At 44.6% G+C, this 25,840-nt stretch overlaps 1 protein-coding gene and 1 long non-coding RNA gene across 2 annotated transcripts in view; both read left to right on the top strand.

The window, feature by feature from the left end:
- LOC137167780 (uncharacterized) lies at positions 1-23,519 on the top strand. Its single transcript, XR_010924191.1, has 3 exons — positions 1-428; positions 22,007-22,080; positions 23,042-23,519. It is a non-coding gene; the product is annotated as an uncharacterized lncRNA (long non-coding RNA).
- A 1,144-nt stretch (positions 23,520-24,663) lies between these two features.
- MRAS (muscle RAS oncogene homolog) overlaps positions 24,664-25,840 on the top strand; it is a 61,944-nt gene continuing 60,767 nt past the window's right edge. The window contains exon 1 of the mRNA XM_067570060.1: positions 24,664-24,839. The gene's annotated coding sequence lies outside the window, so the exon portion shown is untranslated. The remainder of the gene's footprint in view (positions 24,840-25,840) is intronic.

Here is a 25,840-nt window from a genome sequence, read left to right as displayed (position 1 = left end):
TAAGCCCTAGAAGAGGGGTCAACCCCACATGAGCTGTGAAGAAAAAAAGAAAGCCTGAAAAGGCCGGGTAACATAAAGCCCAGGGAAACAGCAGCAAGGAAAGGAATTATGTATACCTTGGCTGCTGGTTATAGGCTCCCTGACTGGAACCCAGTGTGGCAGGAGGGCCTGGGTTCTCCTACCAGCTGCTGGGAAGTGGTGCAGGACTGTTTAGAGGTGCAATCTAGACAGCTGGTTCAGTGAGACTTTAATACCCCAGAAGGGGGGAAACCATGTAGTGATCTAGCCAGAGGGCTGAGATGTGAAAAGGGAGCACTATGAATCATAGAAAGGAAAGCCACAACAGCGACAGAGTGATCATCAGCATGGGACGCCATATGGATTGGAAGCTGCTATGCCATGCCTGGCCCGGAGGAGGTGCTCTTGTGGTGAGTGAGACCTATTAGAGGCTTTTTTTTTTTTTTTTTTTTGGCTAATTTGATAGCTGCTAACAAGCTACATGGCTGTATCTAGCAGACGCTCCTGGTACAATCATGAAAACTGAGTCTTGGGCTGGGGACAGAGACAGGACTGTGGAGGAAGGTGAAAGGCTCATAGAAGCTACTCCATCTCGGTAAGCTGGAGTGGCCATAAGGCAGTTCTCTTATTCTTCAAGCGTGTTCTGCAGTAGGAATAGGTGGGTTATTCCACCCTCCCCTATCCTGAAGAGATCCCTAGTAGCAAGTCAAGTTACTCAAGCTGGATACTGAGAGTAGGATTTGTGCTGAAGTACAAACTGACTGTACAACCCAAAATCTCCCCATGCTTTTCTCTAGCAGAAAAGATCTAACAACAAAACTGATTATATCTGCGACTCTTGTGTATAAGAATGTTGCTATTTTATAAATAAAGATTGCTTTTGATTTGATCTGAAATACAATGAATTGTGAGTCTGAATTATGCAATAGCTATTGTAATTCTTGAGAAAACCCAGCAAGGAATGATTTGTAACAGCTAATGCAGTCACTTCAAGAATCATTTTAATTTTGCACTTACAAAATGTTGCTCTTTCAGTGCTGATTGCAATAATTTTTTAATCAAGAAAACGGTGTGTAGAGATTTTACTCCTTGGGAGAAACAGTGAGGTTCATTCTGTGATTTTTAACTTGAAAAAAGGAATATTTTGGAACAAAATGTTAATGCTGGCAAAGCAAAGAGAAATGAACTTCTCATATAAAAGGCCAAAAGTATTTTTGGGGGGGAAAGGTAGAATGTGACTTTGAGCCCACTCCTAAAGCAGAGTGGTGCTTGTATTGCACCATCCCGGGAATACCTCTGGAAGGCACTGTGAGATAGATGCCCCTTTCAGGAACAATTAATTAACTCATAGATAATGCCAGATGGGACCATTCATTGTGATCATCAAGTCCAGTGGTTCTGAACCATGGGTATCCCTAGGTCTTCTAGGGAGTACATCAACTCTTCTAGATATTTGCCTAGTTTTACAACAGGTTATATAAAAAGCAGTAGTGAAGTAAGTACAAACTAAAATTTCATACAGACAATGACTTATTTATACTGTTCTATATGCTATACACTGAAATGTAAGTGCAATCTTGATATTCCAATTTTAGAATGGTAAAAATGAGAAAGTAAGCAATTTTTCAACAATAATGCGCTGTGACACTTTTTTGTCTTTTTATGTCTGATTTTTGTAAGCAAGTAGGTTTTAGTGAGGTGAAACTTGGAGTATGCAAGACAAAGACTCCTGAAAGGGGTATAGTAATCTGGAAAGGTTGAGAGTTACTAATCTAGTCACATTTCCTGCATAACACTGGCCACAGGACCTCCTTGATTTAATTCCTATATGAACTAGAGCATCTCTTTTAGAAAAATAGCCACTCTTGATTTAAAAGTTTCCAGTAATGGAGAATCTACACTGTCCTTAGTAAATTGTTCCAATATTTAATTACCCTCCTTGTGTAAAAATATCTGCATCTTATTTCTAGTCTCAATTTATCAAGCTTCAACTTCCACCCATTGGATCTTGATACATCTTTCTCTGCTAGACTGAAAGCCTTATATCGTTCAATTTCTGTTCCCCTTGTAGGTACTTAATTCATCATCTGCTTTTCCCTTGCTCTCCCTGTGCATGAGGTGGGAATAAGCTACCGATGACCTATGCCAGTAGCAATTTATGATCCAATCACCATACCAGCCAGCATGTAGGGAAGTTGAAGGCAGCTCCTCTCCACCCACCTTCTCCATAAGTTGCCGGCTTGCTCTTGTGTGCTTGAATCCAAGGTCTGAGTGACCTAGGGTACAAAGGAGGTTCTTACAGATTCCTTATTCTTCCGTGAGTGTGGAGTCCCTACTCACAGTCCAGCTCAAACAAACACAAAGTAAAGTATGTAGCGTCACATCTGGCCCCAGAGCGTGTAACCAACTCCCCTACAGAGAAAGTGGGAGATGCTAGATATGGAATTGACTTACTGATTACCTTTCCCAGTCCCCACTGTCATCACAGGTTATTCCCCACTACAGCTGGTTGTGAAACCTTTTTTTTTCCCCCCCATGACAGTTAATAAAAATGAAAATGTTTCTTCAAGTTTTCTGGGGAGGTTGTCAAAATCACAAGCCAAAACGTATAGATTTGTACTTTGCTGCTTAACTCCTTCTTCCCCCGGCTTCTGGCTGAACTGAGACAAAGAAGCAGCACATCACACTCCACTGAACCAAACACATGCATAGTATCATAGAAGAATAAGGATGGAAGGGACTTCAGGAGGCCATCTAGTCCCACCCCCTGCTCAAAGCAGGACCAACCCCAACAAAATCATCCCAGCCAGGGCTTTGGCAAGCCGAGCCTTGAAAACCTCTAAGGATGGAGATTCCACCACCTCCCTAGGTAACCCATTCCAGTGCTTCACCAGCCTCCTAATGAAAAAGTTTCTCCTAATATCCAACCTAGACCTTCCCCACCAGTCAATTATCCACTGGTCTGAATTATCAAGTTTTGAAATATAAGGCCAAGTATGTGCAATAGATGAGCCACACTCTGATGTCTGCTCTGATTTTACACTAATGTAAATCCCAGTAACTTCATTGGATCAGACCACATTTCCCTGAACTTCAGTAGTTACTCTGGATTTACAAAGGTGTAATTAGATGATCACTTGTCTTTCCCCCCCTCCCATGTAAACTCCTGTTAACTTCAGTTGGAGTTTTGCCTGACTAAGGATTCTGGCCCATTATCGTTACTGCAACAAAAGCCAATGAGAAATCACTATTTCAGGCTCATTACTAGCTGTTTCAGTGGCTTATTCTTAACACAACTACATAGCCATGATGGAGGACAATCCTATGAAAAGTTGCTAGGGACTGGTGTAGCCTTTGGGTGGCCTACAGTTTACTTCATTACTCTTCTCCAGTGCTGTTTAAACAAAAAAACAAGCTCCCATAGAAAAGCACCTGGAGAGCCAGAATTTAGTCACTGAGACTTTTCAGCAAGAATTCCACAGGGTCAACCTCCACACAATCCAGTCCAAAAGGAATTAACTTAATTCTTAAGTGCCAACTTTATAGAATCTTCTAATGAAGGAACATAATGAATAATAGTAATAACTACAACTTAATTTCTACAACATAACATGGCTACTTCATAATCCGCATACATTATCTTCAGAGTTATACATAAATAAAAATACAAATTAAATATAAACAGGTCAGTCCACACAGAAACACAGTGAAAAGAAACTGAGTTCCCAAAAATTGAGATTGAGTTCACCTGAGTCTCAGTCAGTCTTTGATTAGCAAATCTACATAGACTGAGTCAAAAGCAACATCTTCCCTCCACTTGCTTGTAGAAATCTTCAATTGGAATCCATACAGACTTTCCTCCTCCTCCTTCTGCTGAAATCACTGTGAGCTAGTCAGCTAACCAATTAACCAAATATTCAGTTAAATGTATAGATTAAAAAAAAATCCATCACAAGAAAATAGAAAACTGAGACTAGCAAAATATAAATGACTTCCCCATTATCACATTTAAAGAGAAAAGATGGTGCATCACACTAGTTGACACAATTTAACTAAAACAGTTTGGCTAAAAACAAACAGCATTCAAAGTATAGAATTAAAATGAAATATTTTTCCCTCCTAATTTTCCCTTTCTGTAATTAACACTGCCAGGCCTTCTCTGTTGGAGGGTTAAGAATATCACTAACCCAGTGCAAAATGCTTCAGTGTTACGGAAAAGAGCCTGCCTTCTGCTCCTGTGCTCGACTTCTCCCAGCCTACACAGTGCACTGCACATGGACTTCTGCAAAGCACCTAACCTGGCTACTCATCCTCATGAAGTCTACATCCAGCAACAGGGAACCTATTGAGCAGTTCCAAAATCACCACAACCAGTTCCACAAACTTCTGGGTGTGGAGCGCTAATTGTGCATCTGCCTAATAACAATGACCCAGACACAACTCATTCCTACCCATCTCCCAATAGATCTTTTAAAGAGATGCCTCTCTATTAGGCAGATGGGTTTCACTGGCAGATAAAGACGTTCAGAACTGATCCTGACAAACACAGGTTAGTAAATGCAAGAGGATTGTCTATAAAGGTAAAATATTTTGCCTTGTGTAGCTGCCCAAATCTGTAGGGCATGATCCACTCCCACTATCCCATATTTTCTGCACAAAGAGAAAGTGAAACTGACATATGTAATATAGCTATATATTCCTTCCCTTTTTAATGATGTCCAACTAGACCTGTAAATCCTCTATGGAAATTCCCAATACAAAGATGAAGCTAAAAAACATAAACCCCCTTGGAAACTTAGTTATCTATAGGGCCCTCCCAATTTCATGGCTGTGAAAAACAAGCCACGGACTGTGAAATTTGCCCTTACCCATGAAATCTGATCTCCCTTGTGCTTCTGGGAGTACCCCATCAGGGGCATCTGGCTGCTAGTCACAGCCAGGCTGGGGCGCTCCAGCAGCACAGGAGAGATCAGACTCCCCTTCCTGCTGCCTTCAGAGAAGTGAGGGTGGCAATCCCGCCACTTCCCCACAATGGGTTTGTGAGACCCCCTTCACCATGACCCCATTTTGGGTCAGGCCCCCCACAGTTACAACACCATACAATTTAAGCTGAAAACATGAAAATTTCAGATGCTGGGTTTCTAAGAACCTTTCCTGCAAGTGAAGCTTTTAAGAGTGCTGCTTCAGAGTTCAAAAGCAGGGCTAGAGATTTGAGAACAATGCTTTTCTATGCTCCCATAGCTGGTATTCACCCAGGCCTTTACAATCTCAGCCTTTGAGCCTGACTCCTGTGGATTTACAGTATGCATGTGTGAGCACTTGCACAGATTTCTACATGCAAATGTGGAGAGTTTAGGTATTTAATCTAAAAGCAAAGAAGCTTGTCCTTTTTGCCCTCACATCCAAGTCCCTTGTTAGTTTAATTGCTTGAGAGGGGAACAAACTCAGTTTTCCTTTCATATAACTCCCAAAAGGAGATTCCAATCTGTTTTTCTGTTTCACTTCTGACCTCCATTAGAAGATGACATTTATTTTCATATGTAGCCTTTTTTCCAATCACAGAATTAGGTGAGCAGCACCTACATTTCTTGAACCCCCTTCTTTAGCTGTTTGAATCACCATAGTTTTCAAACCTAATTTTTCAGTTCTCTACTTTCTTCCAATTTTATTTTCTCTTATTTTGGAGTCAATATTTACAATGCTAAACCCAGGAGTTGTCACCAGGATGGATCATTGGTTTCCTGAGATCCTGATTCTTCCATCTCCTATTGATCAATGGACCACCTCCTCCATCCAATCCCATAATGCACTTGGTCAAGTCTGCAATGCTGCATAAGAAACTCCAGCCTGATCCCACAGGTCTCCAATTTATGCCCTGAAGCATGACACTTGATTTCTCTTCCATCTTTTTGACATGGCTTATGAATCTGGCAAATGCTGTTTGTGCTCAGAAAATGACTGGTTTTGAACCTTCTAAATTATAGGAGTTTGATTTTGGAGGCCAAGGACTGAGTAGGGTTGGAGCCTGAATTACTGTCTCCTCTCTTAAGTCTTGTCTATACAACACTATTTTACCTAGAGTTCTTGATTGCCAGTTAGCTCAAGGTAGTTAATGTTTGTAAAAGCTAGCATGGACTCTCTCTACAAGAGACTTAACCATCAGAATGTTACTTTGCATGTAAACAGCCTTTTCCACCAAATGGATCCCAAAGTGTTTTATAGACTGAACCAAATTATAGTCCTGATCCCACAATGAGCTGTGGGTGAGCAAACCCGTGTATCTACATGGTGCTACAATGGCATCACATCAACACAAGGGTGCAGACCCTTGCAGAATTGGGTAGTTAATGAAGGGAATTTTAGTTAGGCAGGTCATTGACCAAACTGGAGTATGACCCGGGCTTTAGGACCAATACCTGCAGTCTTCTGGAAAGCTCAGTGAGATCCTTAGTGCCCACAAGTGCTGCAGATTTCAGGTTTATGAGCCATCCCGGGGAAGGATTTGTGAAAGAAATGGGGCAGCACCTTATCAGCATAGGTCACGAAGAAACCTGTCTTTAAAAGGCGGTTGATTTTCCCATAACTCCAGCTGTAACATGCGTTCTGAAAAAATGACAACAAACACTTTTTTAGACAATATGGTATTACCCTCTGGAATTCTCCAGATTCTGGGAGAGATGTCAGCTGGTGGGACAGGGTGAGTGTTTGCCCCTGAACTGTGCAAAAATCAAACATTAGCCTTCTGATAAGCAACAAAAAGTTGGCAAGATGCACCTAGAAAGGAGTCTGCTGGAGCGGCCCATCAGCCCCTGCAAGCGAGGCATAGCCCAGCCAAGAATTCCCAAAAGCTTCAAAATGCATTTTGCATAGTCTTCTTGAAGTGATACATTGCTACAGATTGAAGGACCGATTGTGCCTTGATTTAAATGTCAAAACTTGCTCTCTCCGGGCGCGAAATGCAACGCCAGAAAGTTAGAAGAATGTAGTGCTGCACGAGGCTCAAATCTTGGGTCGCTAGTAGTACCTCAAGAAGCTGCCTTGTTACCATGGCAATTTGCCACATCCAGGAGTAGGGGGACCATACGTCCTGTTTTGGCCCGTATTTTAAGCCCTGTCCTGGCCGTCCTGACTTTTGGGGGGGGCAAAATTGGGCATTTGTCCCGTTGGCTCTTGCCGGAAAAGTGCAGTGCGACCCCTAGCTAGGAGCGAAGAAACAAGCGGGGGGACGAGTGACCATTCCAGCCCCGACTGGAGAGCAGGCCTCAGGCAAGCGGCAATGCCAGCCCTGAGGAGGGAGGGCGGACAGGGCTCAGGCAAATGCCCTGAGGGCTCAGTTCAGCCCATGTGGTGTCCCATTTTCCTTTTGGGAAATATGGTCACTCTACCCAGGAGTCACCTTTTAGGGTGTTGCTGTGGTAACCACGGTTTGGTGAGGCCAGGGTAGGATTGTAAGAGTTAAGCCCAGACTGCAAGGGGCTTTCAGGGAGTGAGGAAAAGGGTCTGCGTCCTGCGCCTCCCTGGCCCCTTCCCCCACAGGTGTGCTCACAAGGAGCAACCACCCAGCCCGGGCCTGCCATGTGCCGGGCCTGCCGTGTGCTCTGGCCCTTATGCCAGCCCAGGCAGCTGCAGTGACAGCTCCAGCTCACAAGTCCACCTGCTGCTGCTTCACTATAAATAAGGTAAGCTTTTAATAGTCATTTCCACCCCCGTTCAGTGTATAGCTATCTTGTGATTTGTGCCTCACCTGTCAAACTCACGCGCTGCTACTGGAAGTCGGCATGTGATTTTTTTTTTCTTTTCTTTTTTTTTTTCTGAAAGATCTGAAAAAATGCAAGTTTTTTGACTAGTTAAAGACCATATCATTAAAATACACATCAGCTTAACTCTTGTTGGCACTTCAGTTTCTTTAGTGAATTAAGAGCTGGTGAAAGTTGCTAGACTGACAGCACCTGGGACTGCAGACCTCTACTGTTTATGGTAGGAATCACCAGGTGCTGCTGTTAGACATAGTCTTACGTGTTCCCTTACTTCACGTGCGAGCAGCATACAGTCGTTGAAGAAATTCTCGGTTTTGTGATGTGAATTTTCTGGGGAGCGGTTGCAAATAGCAAGGAAGTTTGCTGTCTGCCTTAATCTCTCTAAGGACGATCAATTCTTGAGGCTGAATTGCTTCTTGGCAACTGGGCATTGGTGTTTGGGTGGTGATTGCCTGCACATTGTTTGACTACCTTTGCTCAAGGACTGATTTACGGAGTGTAAATAAACAAGTGGCACTAAGGATATATCCAGACCCTGTGTCACTGATATCTCCTCTGATGGGAAAACTGATCTACAAGGCCCCAAGATCTGCTACAACTTGGCAGAGCAGCAAAATGATCTGCAGAGCAATTACAGCCCAAGTGGCAGCGGAGCAAATATCCCCACACTGTGCCCTGACCCTGTATCGCAGTGACTACCTTCAGGGTGAGTGTGGTGTTTCATCTTTATGACCCTTTGAATGGTAGGTCTGCACTCCAAGTGAAGGCATGACTGTAGCACAGATAGACATACCCATGCTAGTTTTAATTTAACTACCACAGGTAACAGTAGTAGTTTAGAAGCGGTGGCATGGGCTGTGCTCCAATAATCTGCTCCTTTTCTCATGCTCTTGGAAAAGAGACCAGCCTGAGTTTTCCCTATATGTAACTCTGAGACAGCAATCCTTACAAGAGACCTATTGTGAGGCTTGATTGCTAAATGTTTGTAAAACATTAAGAGATCAGTGGATGAGAAGTTTAAGGGCCAGATTCTTAATGGATATGAATCCATTGACTTCAATGAAGCTATACTGATTTGCACCAGATGAGAATCTGTCCTATTGTAATTGCAGCTACTGGCACTATAAATAACTCCTTTCACAGTAGGCCACCAGGGCCAGATTTGAATTAGGAACATCATGTTTGAAAGACTCCCTGTTCTGTAATTAATTCTGTGAGCCACACTGTACCCATTCCCAGAGCCCCTTAAATTTTTCTTACTTTTGGAATGATTGCCTCTTTACTGATGCCATAACATTATTCTCTAGCCCTTCATTTTAACCTTCCTTGAGGTTTTTATTTTAAAATTAAAATGTGAATTAGAAGTAGCAGAGTCAGGGGTGCTGTCATTCCTTATTAAATCTTTCCATTGCTTTATTAAATGTCCCTCAATGACAATAGTAGATAATATAATGATCCTGCTCTGATGCATATCAATGTGTACCAATGGTTTAAGGAGCTTTTATCTGTGTGTGTCTGGCCATTCCCTTTCTTGTGTGAAGGAAACACTAAGCATGTCTTTCCAGCTGACACAATGATTGGCGATTTATAAATGCGAATGAAGTGTGAGAGCCTGTGTAATCTAGTCTAGTCAGGACTCTTGGTTCTTCTCCTGTCACTGACCTTTAGTAAGCCACTTGTCCTCTCTGGGTACGTCTACACTGCAATAAAAGCCCAGCGGCATGGCTGTGGCTTTCTTGGGTCAGCTGACTTGGGCTTGCTGGCCTTGAGCTGAGGGGTTAAAAATTGCAGTGTAGATTTTTTTTGGGGGGGCCCTCAGGCTGGAGCCCAGGGTCTGAGACCAACCCCCTTGCAGGGATTCAGAGTCCAGGCTGCAGCCTAAGCCCAAGTGTCTACACTGCAATTCTTAGCCCCACAGCTTGATCCCCATGAACCTCTGAGCATCGGTGCTGCAGGTTTTTATTGCAGTGTAGACGCACCTTCGATGTCTTCACTGTCCCATCAATACACTGATTGTAGCAATAGTTACTTCCTCACAATCAAGACAAGATGGACAAAGGGTTGGAGGGAAGGGATGTAACATGCAAGAAGAGTGAACAATGGGCTGCAAATGGAACGGCAGTACTGCCTTTTTTGTGAGGGTGGTGGTTCTTTCTCCATTTCAATCTTTTGGATGGATGTTTTGTTGGCAGAGAATTGGCTAACCAGAAAGATTCATAGACTTTATGGTTAGAAGGGACTGTCTTGATCATCTCATCTGACCTCCTGCCCATTGCAGGCCCTGTAACCTCACCCACCCACTACTGTAATAGACCCTTGACAGCTGGTTGAGTTACTGAATTTTTCAAATCGTGATTTAAAGGCTTCAAGTTAGAGAGAATCCACCGTTTACACTTGTTTAAACTTGGAAGTGACGCATACCCCATGCTGCAGAGGAAGGAGGAAATAAAACATGGGCTCTATGCCAATTTGATCTGGGGGGAAATTCCTTCCTGACCCCCAAAACATTGTTCAGTTAGACCCTGAGCATGTGGGCAGGACCTACCAGCCAGACACCTGGGAAAGAACTCTCTAGAAAAACTCAGAACCTTCCCCTCCAGTATCCCCTCCCAGACATTCCCAACCCATAGAAACCCTAGCCCTAGGGCAGGAAGCCCTGCCCATAGGAAACCTAACCCTAGCTCCAACTGCCTTATCCAGAGGAACCCTAAACCTAGGTCAGGGAGCCGTACCCATCAGAGCCCTTGCTCCGAGAAAACTACCCATCAGAACACTCACTCTAGTTCAATGTACCATATCCATAAGTAACCTCGTCCATAAGTAACCTCACCCATAGCAACCCTAACCCAAGTGCCAAGTTCCCTACCCATGGGAACCCTAATCCTAGGTTGGGAGTCCTACCCATATGAGCCCTAACCCTAGCTTCATGTACCGTACCCTACCCATAGTAACATTCACCATAAGGCAGGGAGCACCACACATAGAAACCCTAACCGTAACTCCATGTACCATTCCCATAAATATCCTAACCCTAGCTACAATTAACCTACCCATAGGAATCCTCACTCTAGCTCCCCAGTACCCTACCCAGCAGACTTTTAACCACAGCTCAAAGCACTATATCCATAGGCGCCTGAAACCTAGGGTGCGGAGACCTATCTATAGAGAACCGAAACCTAGGGCGGGGAGCCCTATCCATAGGAACCCTCACCCTACTTCCATGTATCCTGCCTACATGAACCCTAACGCTAGGACAGGGAGCACTGCCTATAGGAACCCTCATCCTATCTCCAAATGCCCTACCCAAAGAAATCCTAACCCTAGGTCGGGGACCTGTATTACATAGGAACCCTAACTCTTGCTCTCTGTACTCTACCCATAGGAACTCTAACCCTAATTCCAAGTGCCCTACCCATAGGACCCCTAATCCTAGGGCATGGAGCCCTACAAAAAGACAAATGGAGCGAGAGGCAATATCGAAGAGAGAGGAAGTTAGAACATGGAGAGCGGGTGGCGGGAGGCTGAGTTAAGAGACAATGAAGAAGCAGAAGTGATAGTGTTGGAGCAAACACCCAATCAGCAAAAGGGAGTGAATGTCTAGAGTATTGCTTCTCTGAAAAGGAAATGGAAAACATTGACTTGTTTCTTCAAAAGACCAAAAACTCAAAACCCATATCTTTGGTTTTCAGGTGTTTAGTTTTCCAACTAAAATGTTAATGTTCACTGGAGGCTGGTTTAAAAAGCTGATAGAATCACTTCCCTTCATTTCTATAGAACAGTTCCAGAAGGGTAGCCGTCTTAGTCTGTATACAGCAAAAACAACGAGAGTTCTGTGGCACTTTAAAGACTAACAAATTTAATTTTTGTAGGCATAAGCTTTCGTGAGACTCAGCTCACTTCGTCAGATGCAGAGGTAGAATGATACAGTAAATAGTAAACATAGATATACAAGTGCATAGAGAACAATGGGGGAGGTGGATGAAAGGCGGGTACTTGAGGGCTAATGACAGTCATTGAGTAGGAGGTGAGAATGGGTGAGCAAAGCAATTACCTCTTGTAATTACCTCTATAGAACTGGACATGGGGAGGGACAGGATACTAGTTTCCACATATCTGGAGCGAGCTAAGGCCAGATGTTGCCATACTAATGCTGGCAAAGAGAGTTCTGTCTGTCTAAGGATCTGGGTCCTGTTGTATTAATCTAGGTAAAATATACAGGCCAAAGGTGATAACATAACCCAGTCACTGTTCAACACTAAATGATTTCAAAGAAGGTTGGGCTTTGGTATACAGAGACCTTAGTACTGTAAACACACAATTAAACATCATTTTAACCTTTTATTAAAGATGCGGAAAGGAAGGAAAAGCAGCTAAACCATTTGAAATATAAAGTACTAAGCCTTTCAGTTTAATAACATCCTTTGTTCCCTTTAGCTGGAGAGACACTTTCATACCGTCTTAGCTGGTATTAAAGATGGTAATAGCGATCCTCTTTGCGGAAAAGAGAAGTTAGTTCTAGCCATTTCCTAGAAGACAGAATAAGACGAACACCCACAAAAAAGGAGAGGAAAAGAACAGGAAAAGATAGAAACAGCTTCTGTCTCTGGTGGTGACTTTCCTTGCAACCTCAGGGCTGGAAAACGCAAGCATGGCATGTGGTCTTATCAGCTGCTCCATGACCTGGGAAACTTGTGCCAGCATCAGGCTGCTTAGAGCCTTGCTTTTGGCTGCCTCTCTGGTCACAGACTTACAGCAGTGTTGCAAAATATGCAGCCTTGGCTGGCTCAGCCAGACTCTTATTAGATAGAAGGAAAAAGGAGAGAGAGAAGAAATAAGGTACAGAAGGAAAAGGACACGAGAGACAGAGAGAGAGACAAAGTCTCACATCGCAGGTGGTGGTGGTTGGGATTTAGCTGGAGCTGGTGGAGGTGGCAATGTCATCTGGCTCCCTCTCTTTGGCCCAGCCTGGTCAGGTCAGGAAATATTTTAGGATTAGGCTAAAGAAGATCCAGGGTCCCAGGAGACAGTGCGGGTGGCACTCATGATGGTGAAGTTTGCTCCAAAAGTCTCTGTCTTTAAGGACCTAAAAAGGGAGTGATCAATGGAATAGCACGTCCCCTCATTATTTTGTCCAGTAATTAGGCCGTGTTTCCAACACACCAATTTTGGCTCCTTGATTTTTGTTCCCACACTTTTCTTGTTTACCAAGCATGATCGTCCCACAGTCCTTGAGTTATAGCAATAGTCCCTTGGTGTTTAGACTGTCAGTCTTTCTGTCTCACTTTTGCACCTTTTCCCACCATTTCTTGTTATAGGTTACTGGGACATCTTACGAACTTACACTCATTGAGCTCACCCCCAAAGTAAATTGAGGCCCAATTATTACAACAGCCCTAAATGTGCTTAAAGAGTAAAGGCTTGTGCAAAGAGCAGCAATGGGGACCAGCTGGGGCTTGCACGTGGTAAGGATCCATGGGAACCATGAAGCAGTTGCAAATGCTTCCTCCATCCCATAGGCTCACAGGGTGGGTGGCCCACTGGGCGTGGGGAGCTGCAGCTGGTAGGCTAGCCCAAAGACAGGGGGTTGGATATCCCCTCTCCATTCCACCCACCCTTCTCCTGCACACAGCCTGCTAGTTTGACCTTGGTGCCGGTAAAGTGAATTTCATGTGGAAAGAATCAGCCCTGACACTCATATAAAGGAGTGCTCCCTAATGCAACTTGCCCTTGCATGGAAATGTACATGCCTCTTAATTATGCCTGCCTCCTGTGCTCCAACAGGCATTTCCAAGCTCTGGATCCAACAGGTTCTGAATCACTTCTAGCCAGGGGCTGGCTGTGGAGAACCATCTGATCTATCTCTTCTTTTGTGCCTTATCCTCTGCCTGGGCCCTGCACAATCTGGCAGCATTTCATAATGCCCTCATCCCAGCTGCAGGGGCTCTCAAAGAGCTGTAGTACTTTAGAAGAGAAAACTTTCAGGGGACTGAATTTTAAGCTTCTTTCTCTGTATTTATCTGTAAGAGCCAGATAGAAGTTATTGCACAGATTCATATATTTTAAGCCAGAGGGGACCATTGTGACTATCTCCATTGACCTCCTCCAAAACACAGGCCATGGGGTTTCATCCAGTGATTATTTATAGCTCTGTTAGTGTATATAGCAGAATGCAATAGGCAAATGGTGCCAAGCAGATACCAGAGTCCCTGCCCCAAAGAAAGAAGGCTCTTGATGGACATTACAGTTGATCTATGAAGGTACTGCCCCTTAGTAAATGGTGGCGCCATCACGCTGCCCTGGGGAGATCATTCCTCAGAGCTCCCCAGTCTGCATATCATCTTCCCTTGGGAATCCCTCTCCACAATCAGTCCATTCCCTAACCTCAATAGGGTGAGTAACACTTAGGCAAGAGCATTCCTCTGTGCTCAGGGTTGCCCAGGAACCACAAATGCGACTGGCCTTTGTTTGGTGGGCTCAGGGGGGACGGTGAAGGCTCTTTGCAACCTAAGCCTCTTCGACACCCATGCAAGGGCCATTCACAATCCACTCATTTGGGTGGCTGCTCTGAAAGGCCATAAAGGCACGAGTAGATGAAGGAAGAAAAGGATGCATCAGCTGAGATGCTTGGATGGAGCACAGGGTACAATGTGTGCCTGCTGGTAGAAGGAGGCGGAGACAGAGCCAAGAGTGCTTCTAAAATGTAAAGCTGATCAAAAATAGGAAATTTCCCTTCCCTGAGAAATTCCGATACCTCTGCACGTCTTTTCAACCCAAATCGAGGCTGTGATGGGGTTTACCAAGCCCATGCTAAACCAGAGCAAGGCCAAAGCATCAATGGGCATGGGAAACCCCTTCTTCCCCCCCCCCCCCCCCCCCATGGCATGTGCCAGGTGAAGGACCCCCGTAGCCCAGGGGAAGGAATTACAGGCTCTGCCAAGAAGTGAGGCTGCTGCCTGGAGGTGCAAGAGGAATAGCTAGTGCTTTTTATGTAGTCTGTTGTAAAACTAGGCAAACATCTAGATGAGTTGACGTACCCCCTGGAAGACCTCCGCGTACTCCTGGTTGAGAACCCACTGCTCTAGAATGACCAAGCAGGAAAGAAACGTGGGGGCTCCTGCCTGACCACTAGGCCAGCTGGCCCTCAGATTGACCTACTACAGAGACAAAACATCAGAGAATGAAACCTTTTCATGGAGCAAAAACATCTGAAAAAATTTGGTTTGAAAACAGTGAAATGTTTCGTGCTGGATTATTCTGTGTCTGTCAGAGCCCACGCAGTGCCTCATGGGAGTTGTAGCTCCAGGTTTCGCATCTGTTCTCTCCTACGTGCCCTACTCCTGGCCAGACTGCATCTCCCATGATGCTTCAAGGTTTCTTCCTATGGTTGAGCAACACGGTGACTCTTTGAGCCACCACGTCATTTCAGGCAGAAGCAGAGAGTACTGTTGACCTGGAGTGGAAGCCCCTTTCTAAAGCAGTTCTTACAGCTCTAACCAATGTCATATTTTTCAGTGTTTTGGTAACTCCCTTAAAATGTTCTTCTTTTGGAATTTTTATGCAAAATAAACTGCTCCATCTTTAGTACCTTGGAATTGCACTGTAGGTAGGATGGGGGCAAGGGGGGGGGGTAATTGGCCAGGGGCACAGTGATTTAAAAGAGCTCGGGAGGATAGATACATATTCTCCATACTCCGATGCCCCCGCCACTCGCGTGCACTGCCCCTCCCCTGAGCCGAGCTTATTTATTATGCGCCCTGCAGATTCCCAGGCAGGCTGAGAAAGCGGAGTCTGCTACTCAGCTTCCTGGGGTCATCCGTAATCTCTCGGGGAGTCCAAGGGACTCAGGAAGCTGAGTAGCAGATACTGCCTCCTCAGCAGCCTGGGAACCTGTATGGCATATAATAAGTAAAAACTTCAGGCAGATGACTATTCGGACGTGAGCCCTCCCTTTCTAGGGAGGCCATTGACTGTTCTGCCGTGGGGCCTAGAATTGCTGTAACTAGACTAGTCTGTTTCACTTCCTGTTTCTAGTCCATGTCCCTTGTACTAGCCCAGTACCATTATGTCTGGATTGCCAAGGTAATCGGGAAATGTTTCCATGTAAGGAACCCTTTTTCATAACTTAAATATTTCTTGTGAGATGATGTAAAAATCCTATTTTAGCAGAAGTTCAATTTTGGACCTATTCTGCTTAGCAGTGTCCCTTCAAGTTTAAATCCGTGTTTTTTATCCATGAATATCTGTAAAAATGAACATTTCACTGATTGCAATGTCCCTGGTGGTGGTTGTAAATTCCTAAGAGGAAAACTAAGTGCCTCTTATGCTCAGAAATGTTAAATTCAGCTGGAGCTAATTCCTCAATAGTTAAGTGAATCAGTCATTAAGATTTCTGCATGGAAGCAGCACAACCACAGCGACCCTTGCAACAATGTATCACACAATCTCGCTCTTGGGCGAAATATATGCAGTCATCTTTAATCTGTTCCATCTCTCCACGTGCGGCTCATTGAACAGAGTATGAACAAACTGCCTGGAAAAGTCATCAATGGGCTTCATCTGGCATTATCTCCCTCTCTCTCTGGGTCATTGATTTCCTTATCTCCTTTGCCTTAAAACCCACATCGTACATAAATTCATGACTCTTTAACACTCCACGCTACATGTGGAACTGAAGCAGCTGCATTGTGCCTTCGGTGCTTAACGTTTGGGAGCTTTCAGCAACCGAAGTGTCCTTTATTGCTGCTCGCATGAAGACCTCCTGGATGCATCTCAGGTGTCTTTATTGCCTCAGCCCACTAAATAACAGCATTCACTGCAACATTTGTTTCACCATGAGAAAGAGGCTAGAACTGTTCTGCTTTTGAAATTAGGCACAATTCAAACTCCTTCCTACAATGACTCAATACACTGGAAAAAGGGCCTCAGATCTTTATGTACAACTATAGCATCTTACAAGACTACTACAGCTAAACTGTACCGGCCTATAATGGCCACCACCTCCCATCCACTTAGGGGTGCTTTCACACACGATGGAGTTAAGGCTACTCCAAGGCCTAGTCTTGTGATTGCTAAATAGGGGTTTGGAGAAGCCCAAGATACCCTGGCAGTTCAAATGAATATGGGGCGGGCTGAATCATGCAAGTCCTCTGTGCATGGAATTCATTATTTGAATAAGAATCCCAACCGCAAGGACTTCCAGGATCAGGCCTTCAAAGTGTGATTCTACTCTGAGAATTAAGTCTGTAAAAATTACATTGTGGGGTTTCCAGTGGAGGGCTCAGTAGCTCAACTCTTCTGTTGGTCAGCACTTACTCGCATTGACAGCCCCTGGTGATCACTGTATTGCTAGATTCTCTTCTATTTTATGTGTCAACAGACTTGTTTGCTAAGCTGCAAATGTATTGCCTTCAGTGGGTTTGCACAGCTGATCCTGCAGAAACTTTATTCCTAGTTACGAAGTGTGAGAAGGAAAGAGCCCAGCTTGACTTTCAGATCCCAGGTTGAGTTTGCAGGACTAGGGAGTTAGAAAAAGTATAATTACTTGTAAACTGAGCACATCTGATGTGGAAATCATTGTCAGACAATAACACCCCAGTTGTGCAACTGGTGAAGACTCACTGTGAAATTGTGACAGGGACTACTTGTGTAACTGCACCTGTGGTCCAGTCCAGCAATTCTCTCAAGTCCCCAGTCATCACCTGTCTCTGGGCAGAGATTTGTAGCCCACAGGGCTAGCTTTCCTTCATGATATTCACTGCCTTGCCTTCATGATATTCTGCTTTTATTTTAATCATCAATAATGCAAGGAATCTACAGGCCTGTATCCTGTAAGACATTAGCTTTAGCAGCTAGCATAAGGTTGAGGCCTATGGACCTTGGCACAGATAAATGATCTAATGGTCACCCCTCCATTTTGGGGAACTGGAAATAGTGTGAATGGGGAAGTTTGTCCATAACGACACTAACCAACCACAGAAACATGAGCTAACACCAAACCTTTGGAAACTTTTGGAAAGAACATCTCTGTCAATATCTGACCACAAGAGTGCCATGGCAAAGAACTCACCTATACGATACTAAGTTGAGATCATTAAGATACTCCCCTATCAGAGAAAGGCACCTCAACATTCGCAGAATGAGGAAATAAGGAAGAGGGGAAATATCCCGACTGAATATGCATTACACACAGTGGCATCAATGTAACACATTATAAAAGTTAAATCCCAGCCTGTGGGCAGTAGGGGGGAGAGATGTAGCCTTTGGAAGATGCCAGAATGATGGCCACAGTGATGAGAAGGAAGGTAATGGTGATGATAATAATAGCTAACATTTCAGGTTGTCCTGGCAAGTGTATATATGTGAGTATATAGATGTTCAGATCAATACCTTGTGTAGTCTCTCCATCTACCGTACTGAGATAGTTTATTAATACATTTAGCAAAGTCACACACTATTTCTGAATATAGAAGAGTTCATATAGTGTGAGTGTGGCAACCATGCACAGTGGGGTTCCCAACTACATAGTAATTTTTAATACAGGGTCTGATCTTGGGACAAGAGCCTGTCTACCCTCAATGTGATAACTGGCAATTCTTAAATAATTAATACATAATCTAGAGCTCAGGCTACAGACCCTTCTACCAGTCCTTTGTGGTCAGATGTTTTAAGGCTGCAGAGCCCCCTGCCATCCACTGGCTTGATGGGGAGATCACAATCTGCCTAAAGACCTGCCCCTGCATGTTGCTTTCTCTCAGAGCACAGTGACAGTGTTTTTACCAATGACCACATCTTCCAAGCTATCACATTTATTCATAGGGTGAAAGCATTAAAGAGAAAACCTATTAAAAACCAATAAACAAATTTAAATCCACTCTAAACGTATCGGACATCACTCATCGTCTATCTGGGATATTGGCCTGCCAGATTCCTCTTGTAACCCTCCCCCTTGGAGTAGAACAGAAACATACATAAAGCATGCATGGATGTAATACAGAGGTCCCCAGAGAGAACGTGTGGGGTTGCAATATCTGTCACAGTCCCATTGAGTTCTAGTGCCAGGTAAGATGAGTAGCTACATTCCCAGAGAACACAGCACAACTCAGAATCCTTTCTGGTCCTTATCTTCCAGCCACCTAGCCTGCAGCCATGCTTCTCATTCAGGCTCTGGTGGATGATGTACTGAGGTATGTAAACTAATGGGCAGTATCGAGAAGGTACATTTGAAAGGGAGTTATCCTATTTCACCTTTCTTGTAAAACAAGAAGGGGTATTCCTTGAAAGTGAAAGGAAGCATGGTCCCTTTTTTTAATTTTTCATACAAGACGCATCTGGGCCCAGCTTCATTGGGCTTGAAGTCCATAGAGGTGTCAATTTACACCAACTGATGTTCTGGCCCAGAATTCAATTTGTCCCATTTCCAGACTGGTTCAACTGAAATAGAAGATGGTGCCCTGGTCAGCACTGGGTGTCAGGAGTTAAGTACCATTCCTGGGTCTGTGTGACCTCAGTAAATTTGTATAATCGCTCTGTGCCTCACTTTCCCGATCTGTAAAATGGGGTTACACTAGCTACTTTACAAAGATCCTGTGAGCCTTAGTTTATTGTTTGTGAACCACAAAGAGACTGTCATGTGGAAGAGGCAATGGAAGGGCAAATCAACCTAAATCAGGATAATAATAGAGGCCCAAAAGAAATCCTTTGATTTCACTTTCGAGTCCCTGCTTACAGACTGCTTCCTCTTAAAATGAGAACACTGTGCTTCTTCTTAGTATCTCACTTCTGGAGAGTGAGATGTGCCCCATCTCTCCCTGCAGTGCATGAAGGAATATAGGCCAAAAGGGCAAACTGCTTCTCTATGACCATTGCATAAATTTGATATGTAAGTTAGTAGCCAAATCAGTCACATGGGCAGTTTCTTCTTTCCTTCTTGATCCGCTTAAAAGAATCCTCCTCGATCAGCTTGTCATAAAGTTCTTGTAAATGTTACAATCAGCCCATACCCCGTTATGAACAACAAATTCTATCTGATTTCTTTAGCAGTCCCATGTAAACTTCTATAGGCATATTCAGCTATATCTGAATACCACTAGGTGTCCTCTATTACTAACTAGCGCTCAGTGTCAGGCATTAAAGATAGGTCGGGGGGCTGTTTAAGCTGTCATTTTTATAGCCTGCCTGCACAGTTCCCATGCCATCTAAACAATGATTGTTCTTCGGTTCTATGAACGAAGGACCATTGTAAGCTGAAAGTTGAACTATTTTCACAGTGGCAATAGTTATAACTTCAGGAAAGCCCTTCCCCTGGCTTGGTTCAGCTCCAAAGCAATCAGGAGCTCCAAGTGTGATTGATTTCAGGGTCTCTAGTTCTCTCTCTCTGGTGCTCTCCTTTCTTTTTTTTTTTTTTCCTCCATTTAAAAAGGCTATTTACAAAACACCCATCACTTATGGAAAGCAGATCAGTTTTGGGGGTTGGTTTCCTGGTGCTATTCTGCAGACTTTGCTTTAAAACAAATGTAAGTAATATTGGGCTAGATTCCTCTCTGTGATACAGCTCCAATCAGCACAAGGCAGTATCTGTTTGGGCAGGGATGGGGCCATCGGAGAGTCAGTTACAGATCCCTGCTTCTGCATGGCCAAGGTCTGTATGCCAGTGGAAGACTGGCATAGCATAACACAGCCACATGCCCTCACCACCCCTGCCGCTCCCTCACCCACCTCTAGTACACACCCGATGCTGGCATGGGAGCCAGTTCTATGCTTTTAGGGAGTACTCCTCCATAAAGCGATCTGCAGCCAGAGCCCATCCCTTTGCGTTGTCTTAATGGAAAGAGAACACCACATACTGTATGTAAACAGCCCACCTAGCTCTGCCACATACCCCCCACATTGCACACTAGAGATGATCACAAATGCATGTGTCCACCCACGCACATGCGTGTGCTGACAGTTGCATGCTAAATTGGAATCATCTCTGCTAACACCCTTCAGGCAATAGGAATCTCACCTACAATTAGAAAATATTTCAGTCAACCGCAAACCTAACAAAGTCAATGGAACGCTGCTCACGCTTGATTATCTGGCTCGAAAAGGGTCTGTCCCTTTCCCGTAAAATGATGCCAGGCCAGATGTCGAAGTAAACCCCTGAATCAATAAGGTCAAATGGAGTATCACAGAGGAGTGAGAGGTGTCAGGGTTTGCCTCACTTGTTGTTTTAAAGTGATTTTCTTTTAACTTTGACTTATGCAACTCCTCAGTACCTGAATTCTGTTTTCTTAAGGAAAGACTCACCAGTTTGTGAGTGCAGGGTTGCTTGTGATTGCCAGCAGGTTATGCAGATGTCAGTTCTTGGACTAGAGCCACTAGACTTGGACTACCAACTCACATAGACCACTGACTAAACGTGACTTTAGGTCACTCACAATCTGGGCTAGATGTGAACTGGTGAACAATATGTCCAGCGTTCTGGGGGCCATTTCCAACCCCGAGCCATCTGCTCACACGTCAAGAAACTTACTGATACTGCATATATATGCAGTTTGTTGGTGACTGTGCTGACTGTATCCATATGTGGCCACCACAGATAGTTATAAGATCACCGTGTGTCCTTCAAAGGAGCACAAATGGCCCTCACAGTGGAACGATATCCTGTACAAGTAATGTATGCCTTTGGAATACAAAATCTGCTGGCCCCTCTCCCCGACCCAAGGCAGATCAGAGGGTTTATAGGCACTCTTTTTTTTCCAAAGTCAAATTCTGCCAAACTCTTTTCCAAAGTCAAAGTCCAGTGTTGGAGCAGGCTGGAAAGAAGCAAGGGGGGGACATTTTATGAAAATTTTAATCAAAAAATTGCAAATTTTGAAATTCAATTTTTTTTTCAAAAAGGAAGTTTCCTCCAAGTTTTGACCAGCTCTATTCAGTGTTCCACTACATAACCCTGATATACAGAGGACCAGTAGTGGGGATCTCTTCACTGATAAAGTGTCCTTTGTAGGTTCAGTTGAATAAAATATCTTTGGCTTTATTTCAGTGTGAATCAGTCTGATTCTGCACCACACTGAAGTGCACTGAAAAAGACATTACATTGTATAAGGACTCAACCCTGGGCGAAATTTACATTCCATTATTTAGCTAATAAGTCCCATGGATAATCTGCTGCTGCCCCAGATAGCAGCCAGAATTTAAATAAAAGCTGGATTGTTGTTTCTTATTTTGCCTGTTTACTTTTATTTTAGGTGAGTGATGTGAATCAAGAGAGGCATATGTACTGACTGGAACAATCACGGCTAAAGCCCAGGAGTCAGGAAATGTGAGTTCTCCCCCGTGCCTTTGTTTGACAAATTAAGACAATATTTTCATACTTGGGTGGCCTAAGGTTAGGCATCTAAATCCTTATGGAAGAGCATAAATCAAAGTGGCCTGGTTTTCCGAGGAAAGAGATGGCTGAGCAGTGAGTACTCAGCAACTCTGAACATCAGAACATTTTAGGTACCTAAACATGTATTTCACCCACATTTGAAAATGTTGGCTTTAACCTCTCTGTACCATATTTTCTCCATCTGTGGGAGGGGGATAATAATCCTTCCTTACCACACAGAGGCTTTGTGGGGCTGGATGTTGGCAGTGTGATTTGAGATCTTCAACTAATACCATTGTCAGCGTGGATTATATTTGTGTGCATGTGATTTGCAGGATCAGGGCTCAGACTGGGGTGCAAGAAGTATTTTTCAGTTAAAGAACTGAGCTGGGACTCTGGAGATCTGGGTTCATCTCGTTGCTCTGTCTCAGGCTTCCTTTGTGACTTTGGATAAATCCTTTAATTTCATTGTGCCTCAGTTCCCCATTTGTAAAATTGGAATAACAACACTTCATTTCTTCAACTCTTTGTCTGCCTAGATTGTAAGCATTTTGTGACGGGGGCTATCGGTTGCTGTGTGCATGTACAGACCTAGCACAGCGAAACCCCATCTTGGGTAGGTTTTCTAGGGTAATACATACAAATAATCTGTGTGTGGAGGGCATGTTGGGGGCATTAATTTTCTTAAGTCACTCTGTTTATGAACCTGAGAATTGCTTATTTGCTTCATAAAACATAAGGTAAATGGGCCCTGTGACAAAGTGAGAATTTTCTGAAATATTTTGATGAATCCTATGCATGCCTCAGTTTCCCTCCGCACCTTGCATTGTGAAAAATGTTTTAAGTCTCTTGCTAAAACAGCACAGTAGCCATGAGGTTGTGTGTCACCTGGCTCTCTGCTTGGAATGAATAGGGCCATTAAAGAACTAGGTGAAGCCAGCCCCTAATCAACAGAGGACCCAATAAGCCTCAAGGACTGAACAATCAACACTTACCAGCAGGAAATGCCAGCAGGAGACAGAGGAGGTCTGGAAGGAGGAGAGAGGAGGAGTCCATCACAGTTCAGCTGGCTCTTTATGGTACTGGTTCAGCCAAGCTGGACCACGGCTTGACTTCTGCCTCACTTTGCTGACCCAAGGACCTTCAGATTCTCTCTGCCGGGTGACTAATAAATGGTTATCTTGTTTGGAAAAGGCTGCCAGTGTCTCTGCAAATACCGAGAGCACTGCAGCCTGAAAGGCTACGATAACAGCCTCCCGCAGGAGTCTGGCTTGGCTGGATTCACTGCTAGGAGCCACAGAGAGAGACAGGGTTTGCTGGTGCCAAAGGCCGTCTTGGAGGCCACGAGCCTGCCCCTGCAGAACTGTGGGTCCGTAGGCCCTGGCACATTAAAGGGGTTACTCCAAGGAGACTGGTTAAAGGTTGTGCATAGACCAGAGTCTTGTAACTCAGTGACAGGTTCTGGCCTAGTTAAGCATGTGCCTAAAATCAAGTCACTGGCACTCCTCAACTGCTTAAAATTCGGTGCATGATTAAGTACCTTGCTGAACTTTGGCCCAAGATACTACAGTATTAAGGGCTGTATCAGAACCTGATCCTGCAAACCCTTATTCACGCAAGTCATCTTCCCTGATGCAACAAATCCCAGCATCTTTAGTAGGACCAGGCAAGTGAAAAGGACTACTCCGGGGAGATTACAGGACCCAGATCTCCACTTCCCATGAGTGCAGTAGGAGCTGATGCTGGAAGCACTCTGGGTGTAATGAGGAGGTGACACAACATGTTGATTTGATTTGATTTCTTGGCCCCAGACAAATAGGTGGGTCAGTGTCACCAAAGGTTAATATCCCAGCCACTCCTGATATATTAAATACAACTTCAGTGTCTCTGACCAACTTGGTCAGGTTTTTTTTTGGTTTGGGGTTTGTTTGTTTTTTAAATTCTACAAGTTCTTGCTCTGGGGAAGCAGCCTGATCTGTGGAGTCACTGTTTTATCCTGGAAATGCAGAGCACCTGCTGTGAATTCAGAGTGTCCCACTCTCAATAAATAACCATTTCTTTGACGTTGGACGAGACAGAAGAGTCTTAGGGCGAACCAAATCCATTTGCTCCATTCACCTGACAACACCAGTCAACGAGCCCGTGTAAACAGCTCGGGATTCTGGGCGACTAATGAACTGGTCTCACGCTCCAACAACGCTTTAAGGTCCCCCTGCCAGGTTCCCCGCCAGCCCACCTTAAATTCAACTCATTGGAGTACACGAGGCGGACTAGTCCATTTGTCAAAGGGAGGGTGCGCTGCTTTTTCTGATCCGGATCTAAAGAGCAAGGCTGCCCCTCGGGGCTCGATTAATGCCGGGGGGGGAAGGTTGGCGGTCTGAAGCACCCAGCACATTTCCCCAAAAGCCCCAGACAGCGGATATTTTGCCTGCCTACTTAGAAAGAAACTCCCCCCGCCTTCCCCCCTTGGAGCTGTTCTATTTTTAGCCGCAGCTCTTGCAATATAAAGAATGGCTGGGGTGTAAACCTGCCTGCAGAGAGCCAGCTGGGGCAATTGGAGTGGAAGGGAGGGCGGAGGGCTCCTCCTTCCTCGGGCACGGCTGGGTCTAGTGCAGAGACTGGGGATGCTGTAAGAGAGGGAGGAGGAGCAGCTGGATCCAGCCCAGGGCACTTTCCCTGGGACGGGACGGGACACGACTTGATCTGCCTGGGTGAGTGGCTCTTACACGGCGTGTAAACGCAATGTGGTCATGAGGAGTGTTGCACTTGAATCCCGGGAGCACTTTCGTTATTGCTGAGAGCCTGGACTGTCCTCGGATCTGGTGCAGGCTGAGCTGACAGCTGCGGCTTCACCTCGTGTTGGAAGGCGTGTGTCGCTTTCCTTGCGATGCTTCTCCCTGTAGGGTTGTGTGGAAGGGATGGAGCTCCCGTAATCCGTTCCCGTCTCGAGCCTGAAGGGCTGGGGGGGGTGTTTGAAATGTGTCACCAACAAACCTGCTGCTTGGAAGCCACAGAAGTTGAAGTTCCCCTTCCAGTTCCGTGCATGGGGGTTCAACTTTCTTTGTGAAAGGAGAAGTGAGCTGGTGTTTGATAGAACTGTTCAGATTACAGCTCTGTGGGGAGACGGAACATGACATGTTTCTCAACCCTATAAAGATGCCACTTTTCTTGTTAAGGTACCCAGTGCTTTCCCAGCTCAAACTTGGCTGTAGCGTCTGGCACGCTCCTTTATTTCCTGTCACTCATTGCAAGGCATGGTCACTATTGACACTTTCCCTTGATTCGGTATGAGCCAATTTTCATCGACTTTTTCATGGAGAGAGAGTCCCGGGCCATATCATGTTCTCTTTTTCGGTCCGTATCAGATAGAAATGACTTATCCACAGTAGTGATTTTGGAGGCAACAGCTTCAGGGATCATGTTCTCAGAAATATTTGCTACCTTCATTTTTCCATTAACATGATTACTATTATTTTTTTTATAGAAAGTATGTTTCTAGCAGGTCTGATTATCTATAATGGAAATTCAAAGATAGTGCCCCAAGTACAGGGAAACGGGGGGGGTGGGGGGGAGGAGGAGGAGAGAGAGATTCTTGGTGATAATGTGTACATTAAATACCTTCTGTTGTTAAGTATCTATCTCTCACAAGAGTGAACTGGTAGGTTCATGCTGAGATTTTTCAAAGCTGCCTAGGAGATTTGGATGCGTATTT

The sequence above is a fragment of the Emydura macquarii genome, unplaced genomic scaffold (assembly GCF_026122565.2).
Source record: "Emydura macquarii macquarii isolate MOO-44397 ecotype Brisbane River unplaced genomic scaffold, CSIRO-AGI_Emac_v2 contig_2988, whole genome shotgun sequence".
NCBI lineage: Eukaryota > Metazoa > Chordata > Testudines > Chelidae > Emydura > Emydura macquarii.
The sequence above is the reverse complement of the archived record's forward strand: the minus strand, read 5'-3'. Positions and strand labels throughout refer to the sequence as shown.